General features: G+C 34.2%; 1 long non-coding RNA gene across 1 annotated transcript; it reads right to left on the bottom strand.

Moving 5' to 3' along the window:
- Window positions 1–3,073: 3,073 nt before the first annotated feature.
- Window positions 3,074–7,543, bottom strand: LOC122600789. The gene is made up of 2 exons (XR_006324095.1): window positions 7,396–7,543; window positions 3,074–4,320 (listed from the first exon to the last, which is right to left on the bottom strand). It is a non-coding gene; the product is annotated as an uncharacterized LOC122600789 (long non-coding RNA).
- Window positions 7,544–12,378: the final 4,835 nt, after the last annotated feature.

The raw sequence follows: 12,378 nt of genomic DNA, 5'->3' as shown, positions 1-12,378 counted from the left end.
AACACGACACGATTCTTAACAAGTTACACACAAGTTACACGCTAAGACCTGTTAAGAAAATTTGTTAACATATGTTTCAACGGGTCTAAACGGGTATCGGCAGGTCTTTACGGGTCAATTCGTGTCTAAACGGTTCTTAATAAGTCCATTCATGTATTAACGGGTCTTAATAGGTTACACGAAAAGAGACACGTAGTATCCTTATCACGTAAGCTGTTTAGGAACCCGTTAAGACACGGGCTTTTATCGTGTCTATGTTTTCAAACATAAAAACAACACCAAACCTGTTAAGATTAAATATGAAACCTCTTAACTATGTACAGTGTCGTGTTAATCACTTTTGTGTCAAAATTGTCAATTGTTAACTTATTATAATTCTTCTTGAACTCTGATAATGTCAATTTGTTATTATGCCACTTTTTATCTTTCCAATTTGAACTTTCGAATAGTATTTTACATGTTTAATATGTAATATTTTAGACGGAAGATAGTTCTAACAACAACTTACCCTTTTTTATGTTCGTATTTGGACCTTTCACCACCCTACGATATTCTAATTAACGGAGTACAGATATAAATGAAGGATTTGGTACGTCCATGGGAGGACCACATAGGCGCATAGCCTTCTATAATTATCCTAGAGTGCACCATTTAATATATGATCGTAACGTACCAGACATACACAAATCAAAAAGGAAAAAAATTGTAATATAATTACTTTTTCCAACAAATAATGTTATATCATAAATGGACATCTCATTTTCATACAATATAAACTTATCATGTCATATGATAATTAACAAAAAAAAAATGTTCTAATGGTATTATGGGAATGGGGCATAAGCTTGGCATTGGGTTCTAACTTCTAAGTAGAGTGGTTTTACAGATTAAGCGATTGTTATATACCCCTCAAAATTTAAGGGCGCGTTTGGTTCACAAAATGTTTTTGGAATGAATGGAATCTTTTGAAGGAATTGGAATATGAAGAAATGAAATTTGACGGAATGTTTTGATTTTTTGAGAATTCAAGAGATGGAATGAATGAAATTCATTCCTCCATGCCCAATGAATGGAGATTCCATCAAATGATGAAATGTTTACATTCCTATGGAATGAGATTCCTCATTCTTTGAACAACCAAACACACTAAGGAATGGAATTCAATTCCAATTCCATCAGATTCTGTAAAACAAACGCGACCTAAGGCTTTAATATTTTATATCATAGACTTAATGTTTAGAATTTAGACTAAGTATTACGAGTATTATATCATTTGCATTGCGGGAACATCTTTAATGGGTGTTGAATCAACATTTACGTCTTTTTATTACTAGTAGTTTAATAACATAAGTCAAACTATCACTACAACAAATATGTTATTTCTTAACACTCATTTCTTCGTACTTTTTAAAAAAATTAAAAAAATTGTTAATTTGTTCACACTTATAAATGTGTGAAAAAAACTCGCATTCAAAAATGTGAATAAAGTTAAAGGATCAAAAAAATTTTCACAATTATATATGTATAAACAAAAAGTTCACATTTTCAAGTGTGTAAAAATATATGATTGTTCACACTTAAAAGTGTGGAAATAATTTGTGACACCAAATTTCATCACACAAGAGGAAGTGTGAGGAATTTGAGTGTGACAAATTAGCTTTCACACTTTTAAGTGTGAAAATGCTTGACATTTTTTCATACTTTTAAATGTGAACATTTTGTTTGTACATTTATATTTGTGAAAAAAGTATGACTTTATTAATTTTTTCACACTTCTAAGCGTGAATTTTTTTATACAATTTTAAATGTGAACAAATTAACATATTTTTCACACTTTTTAGAAATGTGAGAAACTAATTGTGAACAATTGATATTTTTATTGTAGTGTTTTTTTTTGTGGTTTATTTAGTTTATATGTTAATAAACTAGGCCCTTAAAATTGATTTTGCTTAAGGTTTCCAAAACTTTAAGCCTGCATTGGTTCTAAGATACGATCCCGTCCCTGGTAGGTCGGGACAAAATTAAATTTCTATACTTTTAGCCATACACAAACCATACAAACACTAAAGACAATGTAGAATTGTGTAACACGTACATTATTATATATGGATAAAACATTTTGTGTGTGGATCACATACCGGCTCCTACAATAATAGACTAGGACTTATAGTTTGATATGGTTTAATGAGTTCATAAAGTAAAAGGAAGTTAAGGGTCGAATTCAGTAGCCATCGACTAGACTAATCTATGTATTAATGATAATGAGGATTCTCGGGTTAAAGAAGACTAAATATGCAGGCACAAAAAGTAGGTTGCAACAAGCTTAAAATGAGCATACAAAGACACAATATTTTGTAAGGAATCTTGTGTCAACATTTTGGGTTAGAATAGTTGTCCACCAAATTTTGGACGCTTTATAATTATACTTGTTTAATGCCGCTCGTTCAACCGTATAAGTCCAAGTATATATGTTAAGAGTAGTGATTAAATATCTTAACTTTTTAAAAAAATCCTCCTAATTATGAATTTATGAGAATCAGCCAGAAAAGCAGAAATGGTAGACTTATTTAATGTGCTAGTGTGTGGATGGAATCTGTTAAGTGTCTTGGTTGATGGAGAAGTTCTATTATATTGTAATCGTTAGTTTCATCCTTTAATTTTCTCAGTTACTACCAATTCGTTGTGATTTGCAACAACTAGTTAGTTAATAGAGCTTAGTTTTAGAGTTCGAATTGATTGTCTCTGGATCGTTTCCTTTGTATTATAAATAGGAAAGTGATATTCGTACAACATGTTTTGATAAATATACCAAACACATGCTTTAGTAATTTGTACAACACTAGAGTGAAAGCCCGTGCGATGCACGGCTGGGTAAGTTGATTAGTTTCACGTCTTCGGTGAAGTTTTTTGATCATGCACCGAGGTTTACGAAATAGTTAACGAATGTATAATCTTACTGTAGGCTTTACAAAAACCCGTAATCACTACTTTTGTTAAAGGATCTCCTCCCATTTGTGCTAAATCCATATGCACAAACAATAATCAATATATAAGGATCTTGCAAACAAAAAAATTCAAAAATGATTTTTTTTAACTACGAAATTTAACAAAACAGCAACAACCGTGAAACTGAATAAAGAGAAAGGAATAGCACCAGCTGCTCGTCTTATACAATATGGCTCCTGATCCAAGCAAGTATTTGGCACATGATCGAATAAGTTCATAAAAGCTGGATAATAGTTAACCCTCTTCATAAAAATGCAGTTCGAATTCTAAGTTATGGCTTACTATGTGCAGACCTATATGTAGTCTTATGGACATAGGTGATGTATGTAGTTAAATGCACATTGAAAGAAAACTTTGTTCATACAATATAAATTCGTATGCAAGATTAGAAAACTAAATGATCTGACCAGTGAAGAAACAGGCATTTCAACACCTTATCATTTCATTGCAGTTCCCAAACCTGCAACCACGTCTTTTCCAACATAGAAATTGAAAGTTTAAAGAAAAATAAGCAACTACATATGAGTAACTGAAATCCAATAGTAAATCCAACCATGTCAAACGCGTTTTTAATTTTTGAAAGCATATAAACACATGAAGTCAAGGCATTAGGCTTGCTCAATCAGACTTAGAGGTAGTAAGTGACTAAGTGGTTCAAGTGATATAGGGTCATAAGTATGTCTAAAGTCGCCACAGCATACTATCAAATTACATCACTAATAATATCAGTCATAGCAACTTTTGATGCAATGTAGTCGAAAAGTGCCTAAAAGTAACTAATTGTGAATTTTATCAATCATGTATGTAAAAAGGTCTTGAATATGAACGTTACAGGTCGCAAATTCAACTCATTATTATGGAAGCAGGTATATAACCACATGAAGTCAAGGCATTAGGCTTGCTCAATCTAGAATTAGAGGAGGTAAGTGACTAAGTGGTTTATTATGGAAGCAGGTCAGCTCTGGTTGTAGAAGGGTCAAATGGGTAAAGTAATACCCTAAACTGAAAAATGAATTCTCTAAAATTCTCTAAAATAGCATGTTACAACCCGTTTGAAACATGAATCGGTATTTTCATAACTCATTTAATTTGACGGCGGATCCCTGTTTATCTTAAGTGATTAAAACTAACGATCAGGAACCATGTTATAGGAAAACGACAAAAGAAATTTACTTTTAATACCCATTGTCGTTGATTTTTTGTTTTTCAACAACAGGCTTCACCTTTTCGTTTGGATTACCATACAATGCAACCGCCTCTACACTCGCATTGGTTGGAGATGCCTCAACTTAGCCATATCTATTCCTGAAGCACCTAAATTCCCAACACGAATTGAAAACCATATCAAAAACAACATAAAAACCATACTAATACTAAACCAATAATCATAAAGAAAATTTCAATTTGTAAAATACACCCATTAATAACAGTATGTATACTGATAGTTTCGTAAAGAAAATAATTCACAATAACAGTATACATATACGATAGACACATACACATGTATGTATGTATAATCAGATTACTAAACAGTGATATATAGATATAATCAAGGAAAATAAAAGTTATAAAAAAAATCATTCCATTAAAATCAGATGACAGAAAACAATAAAAAAAGCAAATAATTGCAATGTTGCAAGCAATAAAAGAAAAAAAGGAAAAACACACCTTGTTTCAATCAGATTAAGTAAGGGTGGGGGGAGAGCTTTCCCACTCCTCCCCTCCCCTTCCTGATTTTTCTTCTCCTCCCCTCCCCTCCCCGAAACCTAGGAGCACTTCACCACCTCTCCCTTTCCCTCCCCACCCTTTTCTATTTAATTTCATTTCTATTTATTTTTAAAACTAAAACATTTTATTTAATAAACTAAAACTAATACAACTTAAAAACACAAATAAAACACATAATCTTATTCAAACATACGAAAACAAGTAAATCATAAAACTTAATCAACATAAACATACAACTAAGGCGTCGGCCATCCGTACTGCTCACAAAGGGCGCGTTTCTGCGCCAAAACCATCTCCAACATCGGCCCGCTGAGGTGATCGTGTGGCCTGATCACGAAGTCCATATCATTCTATCGCTGCTGACTCTGGACCATCTGTGTCATCTCCTCCTCCCGTTTCCTCCTAGCCTCCTCCGCCGCCATATAACTATCCATCATCGCCTTCTGCATCTGCATCTTCTCCTCCCGAGCTCGTTTTTTATCCTCATTGTCGCATTTCAACTCCGCGACCATCTTCAAGAACTCCTCAGATGTAGTAGAGGCGGAAGGAGTAGTCTGCTTACCCTTAGCTTTACGGCGGGGTGGCACGGGTCTAGCCTGATGTACTGGTGCATCATCTATGTCGTTCCCTCCCTCCTCTTCTTGCTCCAAGTGGTCCTCATTCAAGTCAATATGGACCGACGGCTCCCCTGATGAACATACATGGACAGACCCTTCCGTTCTTGCCCTTTTGCTACCCGACTCCTCACAAATCCCCTCCAAAGTAAGAACCTCCGACCATTTCGGTCCTCTCCTCAAAACCTGCCACGCCTCTACATGCGGAAACCCGGACTTGTTATTGTATTTCCGCATATACAATGCCACGGCCGCCTTAAACACATCCTCGTCACTTTGGCCACTCGACATCTTACTTTTCTTCACATTGTAAATACCACAAAAACCCAACACCTTATGCTTCAAATCCTTCCATTTCGACCGACACATTTCAGGGGTACGTCCCGACTCACGTTCAAGTGTGAGTCCAACTGAAACTTCACCTTCTTCCAAAACGAACCCGCCGTTTGGGCGTTTCCGACGTATGGATCCTCGGAAACGTTTAACCAAGCTTTTGCCAAACACGCCTCTTCATCCTTCCCCCAATTTCGACACTCTCTTTTACCTTTAACCGAGACTTGGGTCTCGGGTATTGCTTCCACCTCTTCCTCCTCCACGTCTTCTTCTTCTTCTTCTTCTTCTTCTTCTTCTTGAACCTGCTGAGTCGCGAAGTGTGATGATGAACCACCCACGAAACCCGAAAACCCGGATTGAGTTTCATTCGCAAAACCCGAAAACCCGAAAACCCGGTATTCGGTTGCACACTTGACGGGACAGAATCGAAAAACAATGGATCCATACTATTCAAGAAATCTTCAACACGTTGTGGCCTATACACATCTTCGGCCGTGTTTCTTTGCGAAGGAGGAGGTGGTATAACATCGCGATTGTTTGGCGGTGGTGGGTTTCTGCGTTTTTTCGGAAGATTTGAGAAATTAGGTTCTTTTTGTTTCTTCCCCCTATTCATTTTTGATGGTTAAATTGATGATTTAGATTAAAAAAAAAAATTAAGAAGAAGAAATGGAGATGGCGTTCACAGAAAGAAGAAGAAGAAAAAAATGAAAGAAGAAGAAAAGAGAAAGAGAGAGAGAGAGACGTTGGAGTGTGGGACCCCCCCCCCCTTTTTTTTTTTCCTAACGGTCAAATCCTGCGGCACTCAAACCGGCACCGTGGTGCCCAAAGTGCTCCCCTCCCTACCGGTACCGGTAGGTCGGGGTGGTGTTCACACTGGTACCGGTCCGGTACCGGTCCCGTGCCTATCCACTCCGTCCTCCCTAAGCATCACATAGGGTTAGAGTGTCTCTAAAATATCCAAAATCATCAAAAGCAAGGCCAAACCAAAAAACCCCAAATTAGCAAAACCCTAAATTTTCCACAAGAGTAATAGAAAGCACTAATCACCAGTGGGTTTCCATACGGTTTTATCTCCTATAAAAACAGTCTCCAAGTCATATTTGAAATAAAGTACATTAATGGCAGCTTCTAATTCAAAGATTAGAAAGCTTCATGGTCTTGGCCTATCATGCTATTCATCATACCACCCATTATGTCACATCGAGAAAAGAATAATGATAGTTTGACTCGTTAGCCAGCCCGTCCATGCCACCCAAGTCTAAACATATAAATATATATAAGTCTTTCAATTTTAGAAAGACACTACAACCAATTATAACCCGTCCTGAACTTTCACCGGTTTTGACTGACTACCAAGAGGTCCTAAACAACCCATACCACCTAAAGAGCACCCAGTTATAAATTCTGTCAAGAAGTGTTCACCAGTAAATTGATTTATTTAGTAATTATTAGTTTGAGGCCCAATGTTTACTGATAGTTTCTTTTAATTATGTAATTTAAGGAAAAAAGTTGTTGGCAGATCAACATCCAATACAAACTGTTACGACTCATCCTAAAATTTCACTGGTTAGTACCCAGATACGTTTTGACTCATTACTCAACCCTCCATTTTACTACCCCTGTGATCCATTAACACAACTTCCATTTCAAGCCATGTAACAGTATCCATATAAGCAAGGAAAACCAAGACGAAAAAAGCTAAAATAAATCATACCTCAAGTTACCATTGTCGTTACCCAATATACGTAATAGAATCAACAATAAAAGAACCCATAATGATCGGAAAGCTAGTGGGTAGCCTTTTTTCTTGTGGGTTAGATGATACCAGAATCGGGAATACTTCTCTTCTCCTTAGAACTTGTAAAAACATGTCATCATTTGTTAATTAGCTGGAAACTATTGGAATTAGCAATGATATTTCTCTTCTCCTTAGAACTTGTAAAAACATGTCATCATTTGTTAATTAGCTGGAAACTATTGGAATTAGCAATGATATTTTTTTATCTCATTACACAAAACACAATTAAAGAGATGCATGCCTTGAAGGCATCCTCGTAAGTCCTATCATCTCTAAGTATATATATGAAGGATGTTCTTAGAATGTCAACAACGCGAGGAAATACCTCGGGTTGAAAAAGAATACCAACTTTCCAGATGCCTTGGCATACTGAAAATGAAATGAACCACAAAAATATGATTGGTAAACACTCAAGTTTCATTTTGGCATTTCATCAAACATCTTGCACGTATAAAACAATTACATATATATGTGAAAAAACATAAGCAAGTGATATAATAAGGAACAATCTATGTCTAATTTTTTGATGGAATTAACAAAGAAGAAGAAAATAAAATACCTCAAAAGATACAACTAGTTGACAGTATGAAAATACCCGTGAATGATTTGAGATAGAGAGTGATCAACAAATTATTTCTTCTAAAAATCTTGCACAAATTGTAAGAATAATCAAATATCAAAACTTTATATCATCAATAATAATCAAATATATTCATGATTGACTTCTTAAATAAAATTAGTACCCATATTAATTATCAAGATTATGAAGCAACAAACACCTACAAACTATTTAACCCATAATATAACTGCAGGTCAAAGAGAATTACCTCTAAAAGAAAATAGATTAAACAAACTCTGTGCAAGCCAAATCACGTCTTCATCATCATTTACCTACCTGAAAATGGAACCCATTTAATATAAAATAAAGTGAAATCAAAAGTTGAAAAATTTTAGAAACTGGTGAAGGTAGAGAAAATCTGAAAAAGCATAGAAAAGGAAAGAAACATATGTACAACATACATGAACTAAATTAAATATCGTGAAAAGGGACCATTCATATGCTGTAAAGTGGAACCGGTTACCCTTAAAAGGATTGAATGACCGTCTTTAGTAAACCTCAAAGCCAAAGGCCCACTTTCAGTTGAGATATGAATCGGACATCGATCAAGGAAAGATAGGAAGAGGATATGAAAGGTATTTTATTTTAATTAAGCTAAAGAAAGGAAGAAGAAATAAAAAGGATTTTTTTTTAATTGAACAAAAATTAATGGATATTGTTTGGGTTGGGTAATGGGTTTATCAACCGAGCTTTTGGTCTTGTTGATTTAGATTACTGGGCTTTTGTTCTTGTTTAAATTTTGATTACTATGTGATTCTATTGCATGCTTTCGTATATATGTACATAGACAATATATACTTGTTGTTAACTCACGATAATTGCATATGCAATAAACTAATAATCAGTATATATTGGCCGATCCAAATTAACCATCATTAATTAATTATGTAGATATTAACCAATTAATTACTCTATTATATGAGTGGAAAATACATAATGAAAATTTTTTTGAACATTAATACATAATGAAATAAATAAAACCATAAATATATACCCTACTAAAGTAAAAAAAAAAACCCTATTAAGTATCCTAATAAACCCTATTAAGTATCCTAATAACCCTATTAAGTACTCATAGGTAAAGCGTCAAGAATGCGTTAATTTTTCCACCACCATCATAGAACTTTTAGATATTATGTAGATATTAACCAATTAATTACTCTATTATATGAGTGAAAAATACATAATGAAAATTTTTTTGAACATTAATACATAATGAAATAAATAAAACCATAAATATATACCCTACTAAAGTAAAAAAAAAACCCTATTAAGTATCCTAATAAACCCTATTAAGTATCCTAATAACCCTATTAAGTACTCATAGGTAAAGCGTCAAGAATGCGTTAATTTTTCCACCACCATCATAGAACTTTTAGATATATATAGATGTTTAAAAAGTTGTCTTGTATGGTAAATTTATTATAAGAGTTAATTGCAGGATTCGTCCCTATGGTTTACCCATTTTCATCATTTACATCCCTATTAGGTTTTTTTAAACAAATCCGTCCAAACTTGTCATATTCTTTGCAAGTTACGTCCCTGTGGCTAACGACGTTATTATTTGGCCGTTAAATCAACGCATGTGAGGTGCACATGAGGGCAGTTTTGTAATCTGCCATCCACAAACAGGTTTGTAATTGCACGATTCGTCCCTATGGTTTGTCCATTTTAGTGATTTACATCCCTACTCAAAAATTTTCGTGGAATTGATCCAAAGTACGCAAATTTGTTGCATGTTGTATCCCTGTGGTTGATGTCGTCAAATTTTTTCCGTTAAATGGGATCATGTGCCATAAAAAGTTTGATGGGTTTTTTGAAAATTTGCAAACCGCCATTGATTTTTTTACGGTGGAATTAAACAACGTTTGGGGTATACAGCTAAGCAAACCTATTGATGGGTTGGTTAAAAATACAAAATCCACATTGATGAGCTTCCCCATTGGAACCAACCACCACCAAGCTCTCACCATTACCACCACCAGAAACCACAAACCAAGTTGTTCTGAAACTCAATCGCGGACCGCCACTGATTGGTGTGTCTCTATTACCCGAACAACTACTTTGTATGTTGTTTACACACACACACACACACACACACACACACATATATATACACTTATGGGATTCTACGAATTTACATATACATATTAACATATATACCCAGTATATATATATTTATGGAATTCTGGGCCTTTGGGCTTTATACGTAGATGTACATTAATATGCAGTTTCTTTTTGTTCGAGCCTTAACAACCTAAATATCACAAGAATTAATTTCAAAAATAATTGGATGAGAAGGAAATTGAATAAAGAGGAATTTGATGATTTGTGAAAAATAGGTGAAAATAACAAAGAAAGAAAAACTAAATTAATTTTGGTGGAGTCGTAAGAAGTAAGAAAGAGAAAAGAATAGGCGTAGGATTGGGGAGAATGTACGAAAATATCTTCACATGTGTGGCATGTGATTCCATTTAGCGGGAAAAAAGCTGACTACATCAACCACATGGATGGAACATGCAACAAATTTGCGTACTTTGGATCTATTGCACAAAAATTCTTGAGTATGGATGTAAACTAATAAAACGGACAAACCACAAGGACAAATCGTGCAATTACAAAGTTATTTGTGGGTGACAGATTATAAAACTGTTCTCACGTTCAACTCACGTGCGTTGATTTAACAGCAAAATAAATAGCGTCGTTAGCCACGGAGATGTAACTTGCAAAGAATATGACAAGTATTAACAGGGACGAATCCTACAATTAACTTTTTATGATAATTTGTGGTATAAATATCAGTTTCTTTTTCAATAGGTGTAAGCAAGCCCAATGTGTATGGTCATTATGGCTTATTAGTCCTTGTCTGATTTAACTCTGTCTCAATGCCTTTTTCGACACCTTGTCGGAGTAAGTATTTTGGTTTTTCACATAAAATTCTTTCTCATGACATACAAAGAAAAGCTTGAAAATTGTAACTAGGAAATTATAAGGAATATATCATTTCTCTTACATTAAGAGAGTATATATTACAATGCCAACATCCATTTTATCATTAAAAAAAATGCAACTACAACTAACCAATAAGATGCCTAGTAATGATAAGATCTTGAATCCCCTAACCATGAGACAACATTGAAGAATTGAATGTGATATTAGCTCACATATGATTTGATAGGGGACACTATCTTTTTGAGTAATTGTTGATTTATACACATGATACCATTAAAAAGGGTTGACAAATTTCAATGAAAGGTTTATTCATATTAAAGTAGCTACCTCCTTGTAGTACATGTTCATCCTTAAGCATAGTATGGCGTACGACAAATAAAGATCTTAGAGATATGCGTAAACTTGAAAGATGTTTCAAATATCGGTATCTCTTAATCACCCAAAGTCATGGTAAAAATTGTGCAGGTACTCTTCGGATGCAATCGTCTTAGTCTAGACGTCTAGTGTAGCATTTTGGTTAAATTGAGGCTAATGTCGAGATTGATCACTTGTTACCGACTACTAACTCGACTTTAAACGAAAAGATATATAGTCCTCAAATCTATTTACGAGATAGTTTTAATGGTTAATTAGTTGTTGTTTTCTTGAATAATATGATTATGATGTTTCTCAAGATTAGTTCATGTACTTTCTTTTTTCACTCATGATCACCTAAATAGAACCCGCCACAAATATGAAAGGTTATATAATCCAACAATATATTGACAATGAATTGTGAGTCTTTTTTATTTTATTTAGACATATAACTTCGCATAACCTATATATCATATATTGAAAATGTTGGAAATCTTAGTAATCTACACATTCGTTTTCTTTGATAGGATCTGAAACTTCAACCTATTGTTTTATATATTAAGAGGTAATATGTACACTATCTTTTTAGATAGACACTACCAAACGTGTTTTACATTATTATATAATATACATCTTAAAAGCACATTTAACGATATACGGCTAGAATCATTGGTATCATCCTCGTATATTTGATAGTTTGATAGGGAATGTGTGATACCCTCGTGTTTTACATTATATATCTTGTTAGTTGAAAGGATTGAGAAGACCATTATCAAACTAAGGGGCTGAAAATGGTACATTTTATTTGAAATGGACATCCTATGTAAGGTTACAGGTCATAGGTGTGTATTAGAATAAGGTATAAAATTGAAATCACGAAGTGTCAAAAACATATGTGAACTAGAAAAATCAACATTATAATATCAATAAGACAAATGAATGGTGGGAGGTGGTGGGGGCATAAAGCCCATGGG

The sequence above is a fragment of the Erigeron canadensis genome, chromosome 5 (assembly GCF_010389155.1).
Source record: "Erigeron canadensis isolate Cc75 chromosome 5, C_canadensis_v1, whole genome shotgun sequence".
Classification (NCBI taxonomy): Eukaryota; Viridiplantae; Streptophyta; class Magnoliopsida; order Asterales; family Asteraceae; genus Erigeron; species Erigeron canadensis.
Note: the sequence above shows the minus strand (reverse complement) of the source record. Positions and strands in the feature narration are given on the sequence as shown.